This window comes from Rattus norvegicus, chromosome 2, assembly GCF_036323735.1.
Source record: "Rattus norvegicus strain BN/NHsdMcwi chromosome 2, GRCr8, whole genome shotgun sequence".
Classification (NCBI taxonomy): Eukaryota; Metazoa; Chordata; class Mammalia; order Rodentia; family Muridae; genus Rattus; species Rattus norvegicus.
The window spans coordinates 133,225,365-133,251,579 of NC_086020.1; the positions used below are offsets into that span (position 1 = coordinate 133,225,365).

At 37.6% G+C, this 26,215-nt stretch overlaps 1 protein-coding gene across 4 annotated transcripts in view; it reads left to right on the forward strand.

The window, feature by feature from the left end:
- Tgap1l12 (GTPase activating protein testicular GAP1 like 12) overlaps window positions 1-26,215 on the forward strand; it is a 697,215-nt gene that overhangs the window by 340,775 nt on the left and 330,225 nt on the right. For all 4 annotated transcript variants that reach the window (XR_005500942.2, XM_063282873.1, XM_039103653.2 and 1 more), the window contains exons 18-21: window positions 4,861-5,015; window positions 6,885-7,160; window positions 12,183-12,255; window positions 22,063-22,149. The gene's annotated coding sequence lies outside the window, so the exon portion shown is untranslated. The remainder of the gene's footprint in view (window positions 1-4,860; window positions 5,016-6,884; window positions 7,161-12,182; window positions 12,256-22,062; window positions 22,150-26,215) is intronic.

The window sequence follows — 26,215 nt, forward strand, 5'->3', positions numbered from 1 at the left end:
CCACAAAATTGAAACAGATGGAGCACTACAGAATTCCTTCTACGAAGCCACAATTACTCTTATACCTAAACCACACAAAGACACAACAAAGAAAGAGAACTTCAGACCAATTTCCCTTATGAATATCGATGCAAAAATACTCAATAAAATTCTGGCAAACCGAATTCAAGAGCACATCAAAACAATCATCCACCATGATCAAGTAGGCTTCATCCCAGGCATGCAGGGATGGTTTAATATACGGAAAACCATCAACGTGATCCATTATATAAACAAACTGAAAGAACAAAACCACATGATCATTTCATTAGATGCTGAGAAAGCATTTGACAAAATTCAACACCCCTTCATGATAAAAGTCCTGGAAAGAATAGGAATTCAAGGCCCATACCTAAACATAGTAAAAGCCATATACAGCAAACCAGTTGATAACATTAAACTAAATGGAGAGAAACTTGAAGCAATCCCACTAAAATCAGGGACTAGACAAGGCTGCCCACTCTCTCCCTACTTATTCAATATAGTTCTTGAAGTTCTAGCCAGAGCAATCAGACAACAAAAGGAGATCAAGGGGATACAGATCGGAAAAGAAGAGGTCAAAATATCACTATTTGCAGATGACATGATAGTATATTTAAGTGATCCCAAAAGTTCCACCAGAGAACTACTAAAGCTGATAAACAACTTCAGCAAAGTGGCTGGGTATAAAATTAACTCAAATAAATCAGTTGCCTTCCTCTATACAAAAGAGAAACAAGCCGAGAAAGAAATTAGGGAAACGACACCCTTCATAATAGACCCAAATAATATAAAGTACCTCAGTGTGAGTTTAACCAAGCAAGTAAAAGATCTGTACAATAAGAACTTCAAGACACTGAGGAAAGAAATTGAAGAAGACCTCAGAAGATGGAAAGATCTCCTATGCTCATGGATTGGCAGGATTAATATAGTAAAAATGGCCATTTTACCAAAGGCGATCTACAGATTCAATTCAATCCCCATCAAAATACCAATCCAATTCTTCAAAGAGTTAGACAGAAAAATTTGCAAATTCATCTGGAATAACAAAAAACCCAGGATAGCTAAAGCTATCCTCAACAATAAAAGGACTTCAGGGGGAATCACTATCCCTGAACTCAAGCAGTATAACAGAGCAATAGTGATAAAAACTGCATGGTATTGGTACAGAGACAGACAGATAGACCAATGGAATAGAATTGAAGACCCAGAAATGAACGCACACACCTATGGTCACTTGATTTTTGACAAAGGAGCCAAAACCATCCAATGGAAAAAAGATAGCATTTTCAGCAAATGGTGCTGGTTCAACTGGAGCGCAACATGTAGAAGAATGCAGATCGATCCATGCTTATCACCCTGTACAAAGCTTAAGTCCAAGTGGATCAAGGACCTCCACATCAAACCAGACACACTCAAACTAATAGAAGAAAAACTAGGGAAGCATCTGGAACACATGGGCACTGGAAAAAATTTCCTGAACAAAACACCAATGGCTTATGCTCTAAGATCAAGAATCAACAAATGGGATCTCATAAAACTGCAAAGCTTCTATAAGGCAAAGGACACTGTGGTTAGGACAAAACGGCAACCAACAGATTGGGAAAAGATCTTTACCAATCCTACAACAGATAGAGGCCTTATATCCAAAATATACAAAGAACTCAAGAAGTTAGACCGCAGGGAAACAAATAACCCTATTAAAAAATGGGGTTCAGAGCTAAACAAAGAATTCACAGCTGAGGAATGCCGAATGGCTGAGAAACACCTAAAGAAATGTTCAACATCTTTAGTCATAAGGGAAATGCAAATCAAAACAACCCTGAGATTTCACCTCACACCAGTGCGATTGGCTAAGATCAAAAACTCAGGGGACAGCAGATGCTGGCGAGGATGTGGAGAAAGAGGAACACTCCTCCATTGTTGGTGGGATTGCAGACTGGTAAAACCATTCTGGAAATCAGTTTGGAGGTTCCTCAGAAAATTGGACATTGAACTGCCTGAGGATCCAGCTATACCTCTCTTGGGCATATACCCAAAAGATGCCTCAACATATAAAAGAGACATTTGCTCCACTATGTTCATCGCAGCCTTATTTATAATAGCCAGAAAATGGAAAGAACCCAGATGCCCTTCAACAGAGGAATGGATACAGAAAATGTGGTACATCTACACAATGGAATATTACTCAGCTATCAAAAACAACGACTTTATGAAATTCGTAGGCAAATGGTTGGAACTGGAAAATATCATCCTGAGTGAGCTAACCCAATCACAGAAAGACATACATGGTATGCACTCATTGATAAGTGGCTATTAGCCCAAATGCTTGAATTACCCTAGATCCCTAGAACAAACGAAACTCAAGACGGATGATCAAAATCTGATTGCTTCACTCCTTCTTTAAATGAGGAAAAAGAATACCCTTGGCAGGGAAGGGAGAGGCAAAGATTAAAACAGAGATTGAAGGAACACCCTTTCATAGCCTTCCCCACATGTGGCCCATACATATACAGCCACCCAATTAGACAAGATGGATGAAGCAAAGAAGTGCAGACCGACAGGAGCCGGATGTAGATCGCTCCTGAGAGACACAGCCAGAATACAGCAAATACAGAGGCGAATGCCAGCAGCAAACCACTGAACTGAGAATAGGTCCCCTGTTGAAGGAATCAGAGAAAGAACTGGAAGAGCTTGAAGGGGCTCGAGACCCCAAAAGTACAACAATGCCAAGCAACCAGAGCTTCCAGGGACTAAGCCACTACCTAACAACTATACATGGACTGACCCTGGAGTCTGACCCCATAGGTAGCAATGAATATCCTAGTAAGAGCACCAGTGGAAGGGGAAGCCCTGGGTCCTGCTAAGACTGAACCCCCAGTGAACTAGTCTATGGGGGGAGGGCGGCAATGGGGGGAGGGTTGGGAGGGGAACACCCATAAGGAAGGGGAGGGGGGAGGGGGATGTTTGCCCGGAAACCAGGAAAGGGAATAACACTCGAAATGTATATAAGAAATACTCAAGTTAATAAAAAATAAAAAAAAAAAAGATGAGAGAAGATTAGGTAAAGCACAAGAAACCCAGTGGACGAGGGGAAAGAAAAATTGTAGGAGCCAGAAGGTTCAGGATGATCATTTGAACACAGCCCAAGGAGTCATTAACCAGGGTAGGAGAGGCTCAGAGTGACTGAAGTGGCAATCAGGAAGCCTGTATGGGTATTCACTGGGTCCTTCACATACATCTGTGCTTGGATAGCTTGAGGTATTTAGAGGGTTCCTAACAGTGGAAGTAGGGTAATGTCTGACCATTTAACCTGCTTTTAGGATGATTTTCCTTCTATTCAGTTGCCTCATCCAGCTTTGATATGGTGGTTTGTACCTATTCTTAATGCATCTTGTAATGTCATGTTTGGTTGATATCACCAGATGGCATTCTATTTTCTGAAGGAAAAGAGAGGAGTGGTGAATCTGAGAGAGGTGAGTCAAGGAAAGACATATGACAAGGAAGCAGTGGAGGGACAGAAATCTGTGGATAAGATGTATTGTATGCATAAGAAAGAAATGAGAGTAGTGGTTTTGCATTGACCTGGTATTCCTATCACTGCATCCAACATCTCATTCAGTATGTATAGTACCTTTCTTATCAATTACCTCTCTTCTGAATAAATAGTATATCTATTTAGAATCTGATCCTGAAACCACCTAAGTTTTATTGTGTAAAAAAATCAACATATATTAATACATGATAATTAGTTATTCATAAATGCTGGTCAATGGACTAAAATGCCTGTTGTACAGAATGACTAATCTGATTAATGGAAACCTCTTCAATTTAATGAACTTTCTCTCTGGGAATTAGACCCCAGAAGAAAGAAAGATCTACCATGCTCAGGGATACGTAGGATGAACATAGCGAAAATGGTTTTTTACCAAAAGTAATGTTTTGATTCAATGCAATCCCCCCCAAAATTCCAAGACAATTCTTCACAGATTTGAGGAGAATAGTTATCAACTTCATATGGAAAGACCAAACACATAGAATAGCAAAAAGAAATCTCAACAACACAAAAACTTTGGGGGAATCACCATCTCTGACCACAATCTATAATATATAGCAGTAGTAATAAAAACAGCATGATATGTATTGGTACAGAGTCAGACAGATAAAATAGAACTGAAGACCTGTAAATAAAACCACACCCTTATGCACACTTGACCATTGACACAGAGGTCAAAAATATACAATTAAAAAAAAGCATCTTCCATAAATAGGACAGGTCTAATTGGCACTTGATTTGTCACCTTGCACAAACCTGAACTCAACAACAACAACAACAACAACAACAACAACAACAACAACCCCAGATACACTGAATCTAATAGACTAGAAAGTGGAAAAGAAACTCACATTCATTGGCACAGGGGGAAATTTTCTGAGAACACTAAAGGCTTGTGTTCTAATATCAACAATCAATAAATGGGAATATCATGAAACTGAAAACTTTCAGTATGGCAAAAGAGAGTATCAATAGACATATTGGAAAACATACATATTGGAAAAGAATCTTCACTAAGCCTATGTCAGACAAGAGGATAATATCAAAAATACATAAAACACTTAAGATGTTGACCTCCAAAAAAAAAAAGGCAAAGTAGGATGTATGGAACTTCCCAAGAGACACAGAACTTATAGGTATACTCTATATACTAAGGGAATTTTTGATGACTTAATTCTGTAACTCAACTCCTCACCAATGACCAGCAGCAGTGGCGCAGTCCCACAAGGCAGGCAGGCGAAGAGAAAGAGTCTTCCTTCTTCCAACGACCTTATGTATGTCTCCAGCAGGAGGTGTGTCCCAGATCAAAGGTATGTACCACCATCATACCTGGATCAGAGACTTGCTTTGTGCCAGATGATCTTGAATGCAGAGATCTCCTTTCCTTAGTCTCCTGGGATTCATAGCCACAATGCCACAATGTCTTCATGCCAAGATCCAGGTCAGAAACTTTTATATCTCAGCCTCAAGATCAGGATCAAAGCTGAGCCTTTCATTTTGTATTGTAGTTTATTCCAGATATAGTCGAGTTGACAACCAGGAATCACCACTACAACTCACCCTTTGTCAACTTGACACAAATAATATCTCATGTTCAGGTGAAACAATAACACTGTCTCAAATATGCCTAATATAGTAGAACTATTGCTCGTACAATTGAAAACATATTTCTAAATTTAAAATGGTGCAGTATCCCTTGAGAACATTCATTTACTATCAAAACTTAAATACTAATAGATGTTAAAGAAATCGGAAGAAAGACAAATGTGTTCTTAACAAAATAAAACAGAAGCAAACCAATTACTTTTTAAATTTTATATATTTAATTAGTATTGGAAATATTCTTTATTTACAGTTCAAATATTATTCCCATTCCTGGTTTCCTGTCCATAAGCCACCATCCCATCCCCCCTCCCCCATAAGGGTGTTCCCCACATTCACACACTGCTAACACACCCCCAGACATTCCCCTGTACTGGGGGTCCAACTTTGACAGGAACAGGAGCTACCCATTCCATTGGTACCATAACCGAGCTATTAAATGGTACACATGCAGCTTGGGCCCTGGGTGGCCCATGAATAATATATGGGTAGTGGTTTAGTCCCTGGAACTTCAGGTTGGTTGGCATTGTTGTTCTTATGGTGTACAAGCACTTTCAGCTCTCTCAAACCTCCCTCAAATACCCCCAAAGTGGGTCCTGTTCTCAATTTAGTGAATTGCTGCTACCATTCATCTCTGTATTTGACGTGCCCTGGATGTGTCTCTCAGGGAAGATTTATATCCAGTTCCTGTCAGCATGCAGTTCTTAGCTTCATGAATCTTATCTAGTGTTTGTGGATATATATATATATATATCGACAAACACGTGAGGCAAGAACTGAATGGCTGTTTCTTTAGTCTCTGCTTTTAACTTAGCATCCATATCACTTCATATTGATATTTTTGTTACCCCTTTTAAGAAGTAGTGAAACATTGGCATTTTGGTCATGCCTACTCTAGAGCTTCCTGTGCTCTGTGAATTAAATCTTGGGTAAATTGAGCTTTTGGGCTAATATTAACATATTAATAAGCACACACTATGAGTGTTTTTCTGTGATTGGGTTACCTCATTCAGGATGATATTTTTAGTTCATTCCATTTGCCTATAAATGTCATAAAGTCATTGTTTTTTACTGCAGAGAAATAATCTATTGTATAGATGTACCACATTTTTAAAATCTATTCCTCTGTTGAAGGGCATCTGGGTTCTTTCCAGCTTCTTGCTATTATAAACAATGGTGTTAAGAACATAGAGGAGCATGTTTCTCTGTTGTATGTTGGAGCAACTTCTGGGTATATACCTAGGAGAGGTATAGTTGGGTCCTCAGGTAATACTATGTCCAATATTCTGGGGAACCTCTAGACAGATTTCCAGAGTGGTTGTACCAGTTTGCAGTCCAATCAACAATGGAGGAGTGTTCCTTTTTATCCACATCCTTACCAGCATCTGCTGTCACCTGAGATTTTTATCTTAGCCATTCTGGCTGATATGAGGTGGAATCTCAGGGTTGTTTTGATTTGCATTTACCTGATGACTAAGGAATATTTCTTTAGGTGCTTTTGGGCCATTCAATGATCCTCAGGGGAGAATGGTTTATTTAGCTCTGTTCTGCATTTTTAATAGGGTTCTTTTTCTCTCTTGAGGGTAACTTATTAAGTTCTTTGTATATTTTAGATATTAGCCCTCTATCAGATGTAGGATTGATAAAGATCTTTTCATAATCTGTTGGTTGCCTTTTTGTCCTAATGACAGTGTCCTTTACCTTACAGAAACTTTGCAGTTTTTTGACGTCCAATTTTTTGATTCTTGATCATAAAGTTGCCTCAGAAGAGCAGCATTTGCAGTTTGCAGCTTTTTAAAAGACTGAACAGAGAGGCAGTTATTCTAAAACAAATATACTCAATTGTAAATATGAAGGAAGGAAAAGAGTAATTGTGTCGTATGTAGGATGCTCTGAAAATAAAATGAAAGAATGTGTACTGAAATTATTGCTTGAAATATTTACCCAAGTCAGAAAAAAAGATAAATCTAAATTGAATATGAAGGTAAGATTATAATTCTGGGCTATTGTGATCCCCACTGTAACTCACACTTCTCTTTTGAAAGTGCCTTTCGTGTTTGTGAACATTTGAAACCTTTTGCTATCTGTCAGTGTTTTTAATAAATATTTTCGTGATATATAATCTCTAATGTATAAGCAAATATTACTTTTATTTTGATGATGTTCTTCACAGTTTGCCAACAAATACCTCTGCACTACGGCTAATTTCTTTTCATCATTGACCATTTTGTTTACAGCAATACACTCATCATAGAGTTTTTTTTTTTTTTTATTAACTTGAGTATTTCTTATTTACATTTCGAGTGCTATTCCCTTTCGTGGTTTCCAGGCCAACATCTCCCTAGCCCCTCCCCCTCTCCTTCTTTATGGGTGTTCCCCTCCCCATCCTCCCCCCATTGCAGCCGTCCCCCCAACAATCACGTTCACTGGGGGTTCAGTCTTAGAAGGACCAAGGGCTTCCCCTTACACTGGTGATCTTACTAGGATATTCAATGCTAACTATGAGGTCAGAATCCAGGGTCAGTCCATGTATAGTCTTTAGGTAGTGGCTTAGTCCGTGGAAGCTCTGGTTTCTTGGCATTGTCGTTCATATGGAGTCTCGAGCCCCTTCAAGCTCTTCCAGTTCTTTCTCTGATTCATGCAATGGGAGTCCTATTCTCAGTTCAGTGGTTTACTACGGGCAATAGCCTCTGTATTTGCTGTATTCTGGCTGTGTCTCTCAGGAGAGATCCACATCCAGCTCCCGTCTGCCTGCACTTACCTGCTTCATCCATCCTGTCCAATTGGGTGGCTGTATATGTATGGGGCCACATGTGGGGCAGGCTCTGAATGAGTGTTCCTTCTATTTATGTTTTAATTTTTGCCTCTCTATTCCCTGCCACAGGTATTCTTGTTCCACTTTTAAAGAAGGAGTGAATTATTCACATTTTAATCATCCGTCTTGAGTATCATGTGTTCTAGGCATGTAGGGTAATTCAAGCATTTGGGCTAATAGCTATTAACAATGAGTGCATACCATGTGTGTTTTTCTGTGATTGGGTTAGCTCACTCAGGATGATATTTTCCAGTTCCAACCATTTGCCTATGAATTTCATAAAGTCGTTGTTTTTGATAGCTGAGTAATATTCCATTGTGTAGATGTACCACATTTTCTGTATCCATTCCTCTGTTGAAGGGCATCTGGGTTCTTTCCAGCTTCTGGCTATTATAAATAAGGCTGCGATGAACATAGTGGAGCACATGTCTTTTTTATATGTTGGGGCATCTTTTGGGTATATGCCCAAGAGAGATATAGCTGGATCCTCAGGCAGTTCAATGTCCAATTTTCTGAGGAACCTCCAGACTGATTTCCAGAATGGTTGTACCAGTCTGCAATCCCACCAACAATGGAGGAGTGTTCCTCTTTCTTCACATCCTCACCAGCATCTGCTGTCACCTCAATTTTTGATCTTAGCCATTCTCACTGGTGTGAGGTGAAATCTCAGGGTTGTTTTGACTTGCATTTCCCTTATGACTAAAGATGTTGAACATTGCTTTAGGTGTTTCTCAGCCATTTGGCATTCCTCAGCTGTGAATTCTTTGTTTAGCTCTGAACCCCATTTTTAATAGGGTTATTTGTCTCCCTGCAGTCTAACTTCTTGAGTTCTTTGTATATTTTGGATATAAGCCCTCTATCTGTCGTAGGATTGGTAAAGATCTTTTCCCAATCTGTTGGTTGCCGTTTTGTCCTAACCACAGTGTCCTTTGCCTTACAGAAGCTTTGCAGTTTTATGAGATCCCATTTGTCGATTCTTGATCTTAGAGCATAAGCCATTGGTGTTTTGTTCAGGAAATTTTTTCCAGTGCCCATGTGTTCGAGATGCTGCCCTAGTTTTTCTTCTATTAGTTTCACTGTATCTGGTTTGATGTGGAGGTCCTTGATCCACTTGGACTTAAGCTTTGTGCAGGGTGATAAGCATGGATCGATTTGCATTCTTCTATATGTTGACCTCCAGTTGAACCAGCACCATTTGCTGAAAATGCTATCTTTTTTCCATTGGATGGTTTTGACTCCTTTGTCAAAAATCAAGTGCCCATAACTGTGTGGGTTCATTTCTGGGTCTTCAATTCTGTTCCATTGGTCTATCTGTCTGTCTTTGTACCAATACCATGCAGTTTTTATCACTATTGCTCTGTAATACTGCTTGAGTTCAGGGATAGTGATTCCCCCTGAAGTCCTTTTATTGTTGAGAATAGTTTTAGCTATCCTGGGTTTTTTGTTATTCCAGATGAATTTGCAAATTGTTCTGTCTGACTCTTTGAAGAATTGGATTGGTATTTTGATGGGGATTGCATTGAATCTGTAGATTGCTTTTGGTAAAATGGCCATTTTTACTATATTAATCCTGCCAATCCATGAGCATGGGAGATCTTTCCATCTTCTGAGGTCTTCTTCAATTTCTTTCTTCAGAGTCTTGAAGTTCTTATTGTACAGATCTTTCACTTGCTTGGTTAAAGTCACACTGAGGTACTTTATATTATTTGGGTCTATTATGAAGGGTGTCATTTCCCTAATTTCTTTCTCGGCTTGTTTCTCTTTTGTGTAGAGGAAGGCTACTGATTTATTTGAGTTAATTTCATACCCAGCCACTTTGCTGAAGTTGTTTATCTGGTGGAACTTTTGGGATCACTTAAATATACTATCGTATCATCTGCAAATAGTGATATTTTGACTTCTTCTTTACGAGCTGTATCCCTTTGATCTTCTTTTGTTGTGTGATTGCTCTGGCTAGAACTTCAAGAACTCTATTGAATAAGTAGGGAGAGAGTAGGCAGCCTTGTCTAGTCCCTGTTTTTAGTGGTCATCATAGAGTTTTGACGTCATCAGATTTCCTTCAAAATTTTGTAGAAAGTCCTTATAAAGAGAAGAAATGTAATTTGTTGAAAAAATTAATCATGGAATTTATTCAAGGTACATTCACCTTTCAATTTCAGTTCCAACTTTCTTCAGAACTCCCAAAGTTTCCCCTCAGTAAAATATTCCTTGATATATAGGTCCAGTAAGTTTTGTTTATTCAAACTAGAAATCAAAACATAGATTCTCAGATTTATTTTGACTACAGAAAAATCTTTCCTTAGCTCAGCTCCTCTAGTGGACCACTGAGCAAACTAGTACATATAATTGAGCAATACTTCAGCTTGAATACTATTTTAAATGATAGAATCATACAATTATGGTAACCACAACAAAGACAAACATAGGAATTATTATCTGATTTCTCAGGAGCACAAAGCCATATCTGGTATTGGAAGCATGGAGGCACATGTGGTCATGGTTCTTAGAGAATGCCCAGTCCCTATTTCACTAAACAAGTGTGACTCCGAACTCTACTATAAATATTTAAGTCAATATTCACTGATAATATAAACCTTACCCATCAAAAAAAGATTCTCTTTACAATGGATAGAAACTATTACTGAAAACCACAGCTAGTCAAGGCACAAAGAACAAAATATCCTGTGGCTTTGAGTCCCAGTTTATACAAATACATAATAAGTCCTAAACTGTGGGCTCCAAACATGTATAAAGAGAGTCAAAAATATTTTACAGCAGAGGATAGTAACATTTGCTTTGAGATTTTGTCTCCTAGATATGAGGGGAGGGATCACTTTTGATATCTAACAATAGCATTGCTTAAACAATTTCTGAGCAAAACATCATCCACATTATTAACACTAAAAGAGGAGATTTGAGCTTACCAGATTTCACTCATACCTATTTACTGTCACTCAAGGGAATGCAAAAATGAAGAAAACTACTCCCACAGACTCAGAGGAATCATGAGGGTGGATGATGGAAGGACTTTCCCTACCTTAAGGATCCATGCCACTACATGAACAGATTGCTTGGTTATATCCATCTCTTCTTCTGATTCCAATTTGCCCTTTACTGTTTGACACAATGTTACATGTGAAGATACTGTAAAGACATGCTTAGTTGTGGGCCCTTTCCTTTTTAGTAGGGACAACATGTCCTGAGAAGAAGATAAGGACATATCTCTCAGGCTTTCTGCAGCACACAACACTTTTGGTTCCTTGATAACCAGATAAATAGTGTGCACAGGTACAGTGTAAGTGCTTGCATGGACACAGAGTACTTCAAGCTGGTTTTCAGCCTCATTTTTTTGATATACACATCCTACCCTACTGTTAACCCTTTAATATCAGTCAACATGTCATTTTATCAGATTTTCCAAAATAGTTAAGAGATTAAATAAATGGTTCCTGAATAGCCCTCTCTCATCCTCCTATTGGGAAGCCAATGATTTGAGACTCAATTTTTACTCTACATGGTGATAGAAATTAAGGGGTCAGTTATTTAAAAAGCAGGATTTTGTCTTAGGAGAGCCAGAGAAGAACCATGTGAGATATACCAGAATTGCCATCGTGACAAATGTAATTGAGTTCTCTTCCAAACAGTATTCTCCCTCATTTACTCTTGGGACAGTGCATACTTGGTACTGGTGGGACACAGAGCCCCTGTGCTACCATGATGTTATAGAGGATCTTTGTTTCTTAAGAGTTTTTCTCTTTATATCTGAGGAGGAGGTGGGATACTATAACTTATACAGACCTTTTATAAAACCAAATTTCAATTGCAAAATTTCCCTGTTATTATGGGTTAATCTTCCTGTTGTGTTTATATAGCCTTCTTCCCATATACCCTACACTGTTATTAATCTTAGTTATGTCTCTAACACATGGTCTAGTGTTCTCCAGTGGGAATTCTCGCAAGATGATGCTGTCTAACTCCACACTGCATCATGAAATACTAGATACATAGGTTGAACAAGCTCCCTGAATTGTGTACAGGCTGCTGCTTCAGTAGTCACATCCATTTTCATAACCACCATCACTTTATTCACATTAAATAATTTTCTATTTTCTTCAACTGTCATGTTGAAACTCTTTTCATCCTATGTTTTCTTGTTCAGCATTTTGAAGAACCATTGTCAATTTTTTTCAGCAGCAGTATGTCGCCCTCATGAGAAAATAGGCATGACTATTTTTCTCCCACGCTGGACTCGTCTTCCTGTAGTGTAAGTTTAAAGCTGAAATCTAAGTTTCTTTTTCACTTCTGAGTTTTCTTTTATAATATTTACACATAATAAACATTTTATGTAGTTACTTAAAACAAATTAAAAGTAAACAAATGAGTCATATAGTCTTCCTTGCTTCCTCGCTGTAGAACATATTATCTGCCTGCTATCTAATACAAAATCAAGATGGCAGAAATTCCAAGTAACATTATATAGATTGACAAAGATGTCTGAGTGTGTGTTTGTGTGTATATGTCTGCATATATATATATATATATATATATATATATATATATATATATATATATATATATATGTATATATTCCAAAACACTTTTCAAAATTTTTGACTCAGTACTGTTTCTGTCTAAAGGAAATGCAGAAACAAAAACTGGAGCAGAGACTGAAGGAAAGGCCATCCAGTGATTGCCTCAACTTCTGTTCCATCCCATGCATAGACACCAAACATGACAATGTTGCTGATGCAAAGATATGCTTGCAGACAGAAACCTGACATGGCTGTCCTCTGAGAGGATCTACCAGCCTCTGACTGAGACAGATGCAGATACTTACAGTAAATCATCCGACTGAACCCTGGGTCCCCAATGGAAGAGTTAGGGGAAGGAATGAAGAAGGCAAAGGGATATCAACCCTATAGGAAGGTCAATAGTATTGGTTAACTGAAACCCTCAGTATTGCCAGAACATTAGCCAACACCCAAGAGCAGACACAGCCAGTCTGCAGCTCCTGCTAGATATGATGCAGATGCTTGTTTCTGACCTCAATATAAGGGATGTTCTTGTTTCTGTGGAAGCTTGATGTAGCAGAGAAGGGAGATGCCAGATGGGTGAGATGGGAGTAGGTAGGTTGGCTGGGGAACACCCTTTTAGAGGCAAAAGGGAAGGGTCATGAGGTAGTTTATTCTTGGTCCCATTCCAGGAATGGGACATTTCAAATGTAAATAAAATAATTAATAAAATAGAAAAAGAAAAAAATTAAAAGAAATCAAGAGGTGTAAGTGGGAGGTTTTCAAGAAAGGGAGTAAGGAGAAATTATAAAAGTATTCTATCATTTGAAAATATGTTTTAAAAAAAAACTTCAGAAGCTCCAGGATATATATCTTAAGGGCAATTCAACTCTTGATATAGGTCTAAAAGATATTTGTTAAATAATCTGAAATGAGATTAGAGACTGGGCTACAAGTTTAAGGTGATTTCTATTCAAGCCTGCAACCGATTATCTTCCATCCCATACATTTAGTTTTCTATGTAGCCTTCATTGTAATAGGTTGTCAAAATGCAGTTTGTAAGATATTTCGTGCTCTGATCATGAAACCACTTGATGAAAAACATATCTGGATTCATGTCTAGGCCTGTTATTCTAATGGGACAAAAATGTGTTTACACAATGTCTTGGCATACCAGTTTATGGTGAATATCTGCCTGGAAAAAAATGAAATGCTCTCCCTATAAACAAGACTAAACTTTTCATTATAATTTAGAGTTCTCTTAAAATGGACGTCGAATATATTGTTTTAATTTTTGTTTTGTTTTTTAAAGTGCCCCTCTGCCAAGCAAGAGGATGATATCATAATGGAATATTTTATAAAAAATTAAAATGGGAACTAGAGCTTTTAGGTGTTCTATCAAGCTGCTGACATATGTTCTCTCCTGTTTCTTTTTGTGGGCAATCAGAGCTATGAGTTTTCCTCTTAGTACCACTTTCATTGTATCCCATAAGTTTGGGAGTGTTCTATCTTCATTTTCATTAAATTCTGAGAAGTCTTTAATGTCTTCCTTAATTTCTTCTTTGACCAAGTTGTCATTGAGTAGAGCATTGTTCAACTTCCATGTATATGTGGGCTTTCTGTCATTATTGTTGTTATTGAAGACCTGTCTTAGTGTGAGGTGACCTGATAGATTGCATGGGATTATTTCTATCTTCCTGTATCAGTTGAGGCATATTTTGTGACTGATTTTATTGTCAATTTTGGAGAATATTCATGAGGTGCTAAGAAGAAGCTATAACCTTTTGATTTAGGATGGAATGTTTTATAAATATCTGTTAAATCCATTTGGTTCATAACTTCTGTTAGTTTCTCTGTTGTCTCTGTTTAATTTCTGTTTCCATGATCTTTGCATTGATGAGAGTGTGGTGTTGTGTGCTAATATTGTGTGAGGTTCAATGTATGCTTTGAGCTTTACTAAGGTTTCTTTTATGAATATAGGTGCCCTTGCATTTGGTGAATAGATATTTAGGATTGAGAGTTCATCGTGATGGATTTTGCCTGTGATGAATATGAAGTGTCCTTCCTTACCTATTCTGATAATGTTTGGTTGAAAGTCATTTTTATTCAATAGTAGATTTTCTACTCCAGCTTTTCTCTTGGGACTATTAGCTTAGAAAATTGTTTCCCAGCCTTTTACTCTGAGGTAGCGCTGTCTTTGTCACTGAGGTGTGTTTCCTATATGCAGCAAAATGCTGGGTCCTCTTCAGGTACCCTGTCTGTTAGTCTACGTCTTGACTTGATTGATGTTGAGAGATATTAAGGAAAAATGATTGTTGTTTTCTCTTATTTTTGTTGTTAGAGGTGGAATTATGTTTGTGTGGCTATCTTCTTTTGGCTTAGTTGAAATTAGATTACTTTCTTGCTTTTTCCAGGGTTTAGCTTCTCTCCATGTGTTGGAGTTTTCCATTTATTATCCTGTTTATGTCTGGATTTGTAGAGAGATTTTGTATAAATTTGGTTTTGTCATGGAATATCATGGTTTGTCCATCTATGGTAATTGAGAATTTTGTTGGATATAGTAGCCTGGGCTGGCATTTGTGGCATTTTGCATATAGATGACATTTGCCCAGGATCTTCTGCCTTTCGTATAGTCTGATGAGTAGACCAGTGTGATGTGATAGGTCTGCCTGTACATGTTACTTGATCTTTTTCCCTTACTGCTTTTAATATTCTTTCTTTGTTTTGTTCATTTGGTATTTTGACTATTATGTGTCAGGAGGAATTTCTTTTCTGGTCCAATCAATTTGGAGTTCTGTTTATGGGCATCTCTTTCCTTAGGTTAGGAAAGTTTTCTTCTATAATTTTGTTGATGATATTTACTGTCCCATTAAGTTGGGAATCTTCTCTCTCTTCTATACCTACTATCCTTAGCTTTGATCTTCTCCTTGTGTCCTGGATTTTCTGGGTGTTCTGGGTTAGGAGCTTTTTCCATTTTGCATTTTCTTGGAATGCTGTGTCAGTGTTTAAAAATGGTATCTTCTACCACTGAGATTCTCTCTGTCTCTTGTATTCTGATGGTAATGCTTATGTCTATGACTCCTCATTTCTTTCCTAGCTTTTCTATCTTCAGAGTTGTCTCCCTTTGTGATTTCTTTATTGTTTTTATTTCTACTTTTAGATTCCTGATGGTTTTGTTTAATTCCTTCATCTGTTTGGTTGTGTTTTCCTGTATTTCTTTAAGGGATATTTGTTTCTTCTTTAAGGGCTTCTACTTGTTTACCAGTGATGTCCTATATTTCTTTAAGGGAGTTATTTATGTCCTTCTTAAAATCCTGTAACATCAACATGAGTTGTGATTTTGAAATCAAATCTTGCTTTTCCAGGGTGTTGGGGTATCCAGAGCTAGCTGTGGTGGTGGGTCTGTGTCCTGATGATGCTACATGACTTGGTTTCTGTTGCTTAGGTTCTTGGCCTTTCCTCTTGCCCTCTGCTTATCTCTGGTGTTAGGATGTCTTGGTGTCTTGTGGCTTTACCCTCCTATAAGCCTATGTGTCAGCACTCCTGTTGAAAGGCTTTTTCCTGGTGGGATCTGAGTACAGGTTCAGGTTTTGGCATAGGCAAAAGCTGGAAGGAACCTGTCCCAGACTGCTCCTGGATTCCTGTGTCCTGAGGGCTTCAGGTTGGTCCCTCGGAGAAGAATTGGGTTTTACCTCTGCTCTCACATTGATCAGTGCTCCTGAAGACTGATTTTCAGCTCCAGCTGCAGGCAGAAACTGGAAGGATCCTGTCACTGACTGCTCCTAGGATCCTGTATCCAGATGGCTCCATGCGGGTTCCTCTTGGGTCAGGAATGTGAACAGAAGTGGTGGTCTCACCAGTGCTCTTAGGATGGTCTCCACTTCTGAGAGTCCAGCTCTCTCCTCACAGGATATGTGTCCAGAGATCTGTGGCACAGGGTCAGCTCAGGGTGCAGGGGTATACTAGAAGGATTCTGTCCCACACTCTCCTTGTCTCCTGTGTTCTGAAGTATTCAGGCAGGTCCTTTGGAGCAGAAGACTTGGTCTTACCTGTGCTCTCAAGTGTATCTGCACTCCTGGAGACTTGCTTTCTCCTTGCTGGATCTGGGTACAGAGATGAAATTCCTGGATGTAGGAGGAAACTGGAAGGATTCTGTCCTATACTGCCCCTTGGTTTTGTTGTCATGCCCTCTTTTTGGATTTGCATAGTAATTCATCATCCAATGGATTCTGAGCATTTAATATGTTGCACATCCAAGTATGATATAGTTTGTTTTGTTTGTTTCCTTATCATAATAATCAATTTGTATGATTTTGATTCATATAAAATAATATGATTTGTTAAATTCTTTCATATTATTCTAGTCAGAATGGTATTGAACACAATGCTGCCCTTATTTCAATGTTTAACTGTTAGCCAGTCCTGAGGAGCAGAACAGTAGCCCTTTCTTTTCTACCTTCAAAATGATTCAAAGTCATATTCTTTCTGTTAAAACAGTTGCCAGCTTCTACTTATGTGCGCTCTCTCTCTCTCTCTCTCTCTCTCTCTCTCTCTCTCTCTCTCTCTCTCTCTCTCTCTCTCTCTCCCCCTCTCCCCCTCTCTCTCTCTCCCTCCTTCCCTCCCTCTCTCAATGTACTTACTTTGACAGGGTATGTTCCCACATTTTCTTCTACTGAATAAAGTAATTTGTGAATCATATATAGTGTGGAGAATGAATCACCCTATTCCAAAAGATAAATCATGTGTCATTGTTATGCTGAATGGAGGAGAAAGCATGGATTTCGAATAGATTAGATGATTGCATTATAAAAATATCAAAGTAAACTAAACTGAAGGGTGTACTGTGAATGGGCTAAATTTTGAACATATGTCTTTGCTACCTGTTTCTATGGGAATCTAATGAGCAAATGGTGATTTTCTATCACAGACTTTATTCACAACTGAGAATTTATGTGGGCCCCATTTAAGAGAATCTAGTGCATTTATTGTCCTTATACATGCAGTGATTTGATGAGCTACACCAATTTTATTAGTATGCTTTCTTTGCAAAACTAGCTATGCTTCCAACTTAATAATTAATTATATTTAAAATTCTATACATGACTATGAAAAGCACTTTGCTGCTGAAATAAAGTAGCAAAGATTGTGTGATCAGAACAAAACAAACTCATTGTCTTACACTCAGGAGCCTGGAAATTGAGGAAGACTGGACCAGTCCATTTTTTGTCCATCTAAAAATGACAGAAAACTATCTGCTTTTAGTATTGCTGAGCTTCTGGAAGTTTCTTGGCCTGCAGTAATTAATCCTAATATTTTGTATCAGTCTGTATACACACCTGTGTATTTAAATTTTCTCCCATATTAAAGGGCATAGCTTATATTATATTAGATTAACTATTGACCTCATTTTAAAATAGATTACATCTTTGATGATGCTAAATGAAATTTCTATGTCATCATTTCTGAAGTTATGTCAGATTGTGGTTGTTATATCAGCTTACTAGACTGAATTAAACTCTAACAAGGATTGCTTATCTCATTACACTGGAGTTTCCCCCAAATTTTATGACAGTAATGAAGAAGGTTGTTCCGTTTTTATTTAATTAAAACTGTGATGCCTTCATTGAATACTCTGCCTCATTCTCTCTTAACGCCATTCATAAGTACATAAGTATATTGACTTCTGTGACTCACATTATTATTATTATTATTATTATTATTATTATTATTATTATTTGGTATGTTACTCCACAGCATTGTAACCATAGCAACTCTTCTAAGGAAGTAAAAAATGAAGCAAGAATGGAGAAGAGAGTATTCATTTCTTCTATCTTGAGTGTAAAATAATTTCAGACTCACTTAGAAGAAGCCTTGAAATGTGAAATGTCCTAATCTGAAAGAAGAACTGTTGGAAAGCATGATTCTTTTAGAGTGGTTAGGAAGCCCAAGTTCTTTCTTGTGTTTGACCACATTTATACAATAAGCTAATTCAAGGAAAAATGAAGTACATATGTATAGTTATTAGACTCAGAATAGCTATTTCATCTGAAGAAAAGTATCGCTTTTATTCATGGTAGAATAATTATGATCTAGTAAAGAAAAATGTTCATATAATTTTAGTTTGGGTAGTATAGTTTCACTATAGTGGAGCACTATTACTAAAAGCTAGTTTGTGGAGGAAAGGTTTTGTTTGGATTACATTTCCATTTTGCAGTCCACCATTAAAGGAATTCAGAACAAAAACTAAGACAGGACAGGATTCTGGAGCCAGGAGCCCGCAGAGGACATCAAGGAATACTACTTTTTGGTTTAATCCTCATGGCATGTTCTGCTTGCTTTCTCATAGAACTCAAGTCCATGAGTTCAGGACTGGTGCCCCTGGTACTGGGCTAGGCCCTCCCCTATCTATTATCAGTTAAGAAAATGCCTTATTACCAGATCTTATTGGGACTTTTATCTCATTTGAGGTTCCCTCCTTTCAGGTAACTATATCAAGTTGACAAAAAATTAGGCAGTGCAATGGACTTCTTGTCAATTTGACAATGACCTTCTGGACTTCCCCAAAGGGCGTAGGTCACTTTTCTAGATCTGTCCTCTTCTTACACACACACACACACACACACACACACACACACACACACACACACAGAGAGAGACAGAGACAGAGACAGAGACAGAGACAGAGACAGAGAGACAGAGAGAGAGAGCGATTATATCAAAAGCTCAAACCATCTCTATTTCACATTTGCTGCCATCCTTGGCATCACCTCTTGGTACCAGTATCTTCCGCTGCAACTGGGCTGTACTTTCACCAACAATCTGTACCAGGCTATCATTTTGCTGTCAAGCCACAACTTCTCTGCTACGTTTCATACGCTAATACTGCACCTTGCCAAGCCGCTGCTATTTACCATTTATCTCATTATGCCTTTCAACCCAGTACCGTGTGTTAGGCTCTTACACCACTAAATTGGACTCTCACCATGAGCTACAACCTTGACTGCTTCTATTACACAACTGGGTGCTGACTCTCAGGAAACACTTTAGAAGATTTTCCCACAATGATTCTGTTTTTTTCTTATCTGCAGCTGATTCTTCTGCCCCAGTAGACGAATATCCAGTGTCCCAGAAAGCAACATTTTACTTAAGTACTTCTGTTTTATTTGTTTATTTGTTGTCATCACAGCTGATTCTTCAGTTCCCTTTGACCAAGCACCACATATTCTTTACACAAAATATCTGGTAGGGTCTTTGATTCCCTTTGAAACGTCACAAACCAAATCTCCATTTTCTGCTCTCAACATTCTTATTTTCTGAGGTACATAGCAGCTTACTGAGCTTTCAACACTCAATGTATTTTTGTAGTTCAATGCTACAAAATCCTTCCACAATCCTACCAACACGATGTTGTTAGGTTTTTGAAGCAATGTCCCACTATCCTGATACCATCCTCACTTCACTTGGATTACTATTTCTATGATGAAACACCATGACCAAAAGCAAATAGCGGATGAAAGAATTTATTTGCCTTATACTTCTACAGTGTGGTCTACCACTGAATGAATTTAGGACAGGAACTCAAGCAGGGCTGAAACCTGGAGTTAGTAGCTGAGGAAGAGGCCATAGAATGCTGCTTACTGTCTTGTTTTTCACGGCTTGCTCAGCCTGCTTTCTTATAGAATTCAAACCACCACCATTCCAGAGATGGTACCACCCTCAATCAGCTGAATCCTCCACCATCAATCATTAAATAATAAAACACTTTGCATCCAGATCTTATCGGGATATGTTCTCCATTGAGAGATTCCCTCCTCTCAGTAACTCTGTCCTGTGTCAAGTTGGCATAAAATTTGCCAGCGCAATATTGTACTATGAAGTTAATTACAAACATAGCTAGACCAAGTACATGATTAAGACTCCTTGATAGTTATTTTAATTCTTAAAGTTCAGAAGTAAGAATTTGTACAAATTTATCTTCAATTATACCAGTTCTTCTACATGACTGTGGAAATTTTTCCATTCCCAAATGTTATGAAAGGAATTTTTATTCTTTAAATTAACTTTTTAAAAAACCCACTTTTTATTGAAACAATAGCCATCTTACAATATATACAATATTGCCCCTACTCTCTTATATTCTCCTCCTCTCACCACCTACCCAAATCCAATTTTTTCTTTAATTGTAAAAAGTAAAATGAAAAGGAATTAAAAAAAAACAAATTAGAATAGTACAAAACCACAGACTTAAATATCCACAAAAAAGAAACAGCTGTGCACATACACACACACACAACCACACTCACATATAACACACACACAGCAAGTCCCGTCATCATAATCATATCATCATCACCACCACCGCCACCACCACCACCACCATCATCATCATCATCATAATCATAAAATAACATGAAACATTTAACCAAAAGACCTGTAAAGAAAAAATAGATAAACAACCAAACTCCCAGCAAAAGGACTGTGAGTTCCAAAGTTCATTTGTGGTTGATCATCTGCTGCTGAGAAAATGGCTTATGCCCTAATGTGGTTTTCGCATGTACTCCATTGGAGCAAATTAGTTTTTTCTTTTGGGATTAGTCATCAATAGGAAATAGATTCTGAGCTTTCTGTGTGTCTTTGTGTCTACTTCTCATCTTATGGCCGCATTCCATCATTCTCCATGAGCATAGAGTTTTCATTCTTTGATATTACTTCAAATTACTTATTTACTTATTTAATGTCTTAAGTACTTATTGTACAAGTTTTTGCTTGCTTAATATTACCCCAAGAAATATATTTTTGAGACTATTGTGAATTGGGATGTTTCCTTGATTTCTTTCTCAATGTATATTTCCTTTGTATCTAGAAAAATAAATGTGTGTGTGTGTGTGTGTGTGTGTGTGTTAATTTTACATCCTAATACATTGTTGAATGTGTTTAAAATGTGTTTCCACATTTAGGTTTTAGGATCATTTATGTATAAAATCATATCAGCTGAAAATAAAGATATGTTGACCTCTTCATTTAGTGTTCCCTTAAACTCCTTCCCTTGTCTGGTTGCTCTAGCTAAGATTTCAGGTATATAGTTATATAAAGAGAAAACAACCTTGTCTTATTCCTCATTTTAGTGAAAATATTTCAATTTTCTTTGCAGGTAGGTTAATGCATACTACTTTTATTAAGGGGAAGTATGACCAGTGTCTTCCTTGTATCCCACTGACTTTTATCATGAAGGGATGTTGGATTATGTCAAAGGACTTTTTTGCATCTAATGAGAAGTTCGCGTGGTTTTGGCTATCCATCTGTTTCTAGGTGGTTTATTTTATTGATTAACATATTTTAAGTATGATGAGCATTTGCATGAAGCATGTGTGATGATGGTAGACTATTTATGTGATGTGTTATTGAATTCTGCTTTCATGTATTACATTAAGAATAATTGCATCTGAACTCATAAGCGAAATTTGTAATTTTCACTTTTGGATCTGAAATTGTTTGGGTATCGGGTGACTTTGGCCTCACAAACGGAATTAACAGTTGTTATATCTGTTTCTACTTTGCAGAATATTTGAGGAGTATTGTGCTAAATCTTCTTTGAAAATATGGTAAAATTCTGTGTCTAATCCACGTGGCCCATGAGATTTTTGGGGGTAAGGAGACATTTAAGTATTACTTCTATTTTACTAGAGGTTATAGTTCTGTTTAAATTTAATTATCTGGTTTTGATTTAACTCAATAAGTAATATAATTTTCTAATCATATTTTAAATTATAGAGTTTTTAAAATATCATATCACAGGAAGTCTCAATTACTATTAATTACAAAATAGCATATTTGTCTAAATAGTTTTCATATATTTTATAGTTTTCCTTACAACTTAATTTTCTGTGACTCCTTTTTTTAGACTAAAACAAATTCACTTGTTTAAATACACATAGAAACAAATATTACAAAAATATACATAGAAACATAAAATAATTTCATCCCATTATTCAATAGAACTATTGAAAAACATTATCTATTTTGCCTATCTTGCTTTAGAAGTAGAAAAAAATCTGCTCATAAATTGAAAAGTTTGTTCTAATAATTTCATATAGAATCAAATTTTCCATTGAAATTTCTTTATGTCACAGTTATTATACTTTAGTAGTTCTGTGCAATGGGTAATAAAATACATTAATGGAAACGTTTCATCAGAGTAAAACTGAAGGGAAAAGAAAGATATTCTGTGGAGTTGAAGCAAAACAAAGAAAAGCTGTCAGAGGACTAGATGCCAGATACCAAATAGAATTGAATCCCTTCAATGGAGACAAAGTAAAATAATAAATGGTATTAAAGTTAAACACTATTGCTGGAGAGAAAACTTAATGAAAACAGTGAATCAAAAACAAGTTGTCTTGAGGGGAGTAAAATGTCTACAATAACTTAAGGTTTGTAACTTTAGCTGATATTATAACATATAAATCATATAAATGACAATGCCTGTTCTTGGAAAAACAGTAAGTAATAGTTATAATACCAATGTTTTCAACAAAGATAATGCATGTCTACAATCAAACATATCATATATAGGTACTTCTGCAATTCAGTAAAATCAATCACAAATATTTGAAAGCAAGTTTTACCCAGATGAAGTAATTTACACGTGAAAGCATGTCTACATTCTATTGATCAAATCACGTTATACAAGGCATAATAAAATATTCACCTTGAAGATTACTTACAAAAATCATAAGCAAAAATGAAATACACTATTTATGATATGTAGAATATCATTTATTTTCAATAAATAGATGTAAAATCTTCCATTAAAATAGTGGAAGCCCATGAAATCATTGGAATTGAAAGACTTATGTTATTCTAAAACATGACAATTTGTTTATAGGTTAACACACTTACTGTTAATATTCATTTTTATCCTGAGCACATGGTATTATAGATAAATTCAAAATTGCTTATTTACAAAAATTTTTCAAAAATTGAGATAGGGTAATATACTCAGTAAATTCATTGATGTTTGTTGATATGAGGTATCATAAATTGCCTTTTCACCAAAAATATATTTATGCAAATCAAAACACTTATTTACACCTAGACTTCATAATCTCTCTATTCAAATTCTGTTATTTTTATTATTTATTTACTACCTCTTGGTACATTAAAACTCTGTATTTAGAAATATTCAAAATAGACATATATAAACATACATTTTTTGCAACCTTTTCATCCTCTCCTCTAGCCCATCATCCAGCACAGGAAGTAGAAATGTTATTAGGATACACAGGAAGTAGGTCTGTTCAGCAATAGTTCTTTGAGGGTGAGCTTGATTGACTTTGGCGGCAGTTCAGTCCAGTGGCACACAGTGAATATGACTGAGAAGCTGCAAACAAGTCCTCTAGGCAGGCAGACACCAGGTAAGGGCCAGCAGCTACAGGCCAGTCCTTTTGGCAGGCTGACACCTGACACAAACCAGCAACTGTAGTTCAATCCTGAAGAAACCACCATGCTCACCAAATGGCCTAGGTAAGTCCACAGAGGAAGCAAGCTCCCACAGGAATCTCATGAGCAATTCTTGGGAGAGTTTCAATGGTGGCATTACCACAAGTTGAGTTCAACAACTAACCAATATAAGGCAAACTGTTACACACGCACATCTTTAGCAAAGAATGGCAAGGTGGAACACAGAAAAACAAAGCTCAGTACTCATCCCTGTCTGTCTGTGTGGTTATATTTATACTCCTTCATCAGCATCCTTTCACATGTTTGCTATTTCGAAACATCCTTTCACTTGTGTCTGATGACAGAAAAACAGCCTTTCACCTGTTTTAGCAAGACAACCTTTTACCTGTACGCCCAAGCAAAACACCATTTGATGTAACTAAATTTCCAAAGAAACTAGAAGTTTGCATTTCAGACATGTATTTGTGTTGAGAGCTCAGTGTTACAAGAATAAAGCTAAAACCTCATAGAGACTCTAGGAAAACAGATTTGTGTACGTTCTCTTAGGTGGAATAGAAGTAGTTCAAAGGCAAGACGGATGATCAAAATGTGAATGTTTCACGCCTTCTTTAAAAGGGGAACAAGAATACCCTTGGCAGGGAAGAGAGAGGCAAAGATTAAAACAGAGACTGAAGTAACACCCATTCAGAGCTGCCCCACATGTGGCCCATACATATACAGCCACCCAATTAGACAAGATGGATGAAGCAAAGAAGTGCAGACCGACAGGAGCCGGATGTAGATCGCTCCTGAGAGACACAGCCAGAATACAGCAAATACAGAGGTGAATGCCAGCAGCAAACCACTGAACTGAGAATAGGACCCCCGTTGAAGGAATCAGAGAAAGAACTGGAAGAGCTTGAAGGGGCTCGAGACCCCATATGTACAACAATGCCAAGCAACCAGAGCTTCCAGGGACTAAGCCACTACCTAAAGACTATACATGGACTGACCCTGGACTCTGACCTCATAGGTAGCAATGAATATCCTAGTAAGAGCACCAGTGGAAGGGGAAGCCCTGGGTCCTGCTAAGACTGAACCCCCAGTGAACTAGACTGTTGGGGGGAGGGCGGCAATGGGGGGAGGGTTGGGAGGGGAACACCCATAAGGAAGGGGAGGGGGGAGGGGGATGTTTGCCCGGAAACCGGGAAAGGGAATAACACTCGAAATATATATAAGAAATACTCAAGTTGGGGCTAAGGATTTAGCTCAGTGGTAGAGCGCTTACCTAGGAAGCGCAAGGCCCTGGGTTCGGTCCCCAGCTCCGAAAAAAAAAGAACAAAAAAAAAAAAAAAAGAAATACTCAAGTTAATAAAAATAAAAAAAAAAAGTAGTTCAAAGGAAGGAGAAAGTGCTTCTTACAAATATATCAGAGGCCAAAATAAACTGAAGGGAGATCTTTATCCTATGGCAGGTTTGTCAGGAATTTTCTGTATTATTTTATCTTTGAATAATAAAATACACACAGCAAAAGGACTGTGAGATATACATACTATGTGAACATTGACATATGTATCTTCTGGCTAAAATCAAAAACTCAGGTGCATCTTCTCTGAATGAACCCAGACTCGGCAGTCCTCTGATGTGTATGTGTTGGGGGCCTCATCTCAGCTGGTGTATGCTGCCTGGCTGATGATCTAGTGTCTGACAGATGTCAGATGTTCAGGGTAATTGAGACTGCTGGTCCTCCTACAGGGTCACCCTTCTCCTCAGCTTCTTCATGCATTTCCCTAATTTGACCAAAGGGGACAACAGCTTCTGTACATTGGTTGGGTGCAAATATCGAATCTGACATTTTCAGCTGCTTGTTGAGTCTTTGTGAGGGTAGTCATGATAGGTTCCTTTTTGTGAGCACTCCATGACCTCAGTAATATCAGGCTTTAGGGCCTCCCCTTGAGTAGAATCCCAATTTGGACCTGTCACTGGACTTCCTTTTCATAAAATTCTCCTCCATTTCAGAAAGGAAAAATTATGGGTCAAGGTTTTGACTGTGGGACAGCAATCCCATCCCTCACTCAATTCCCTGTCTTTCTTCGAGGTGGGCTTTACAAATTCTCTATCTTCACTGTGGGGCATTTCATCTAAGGTTCCTCCCTTTGAGGCCTCTGAGTCTCTTACCTCCAAGGTCTTGGGTATATTCAGGAAAGTCCCCTGTTCTTTCTATTTCCATTTTCTGGAATAGTTTGGACAGTATTGATATTAGAGGTCTTCTATGAG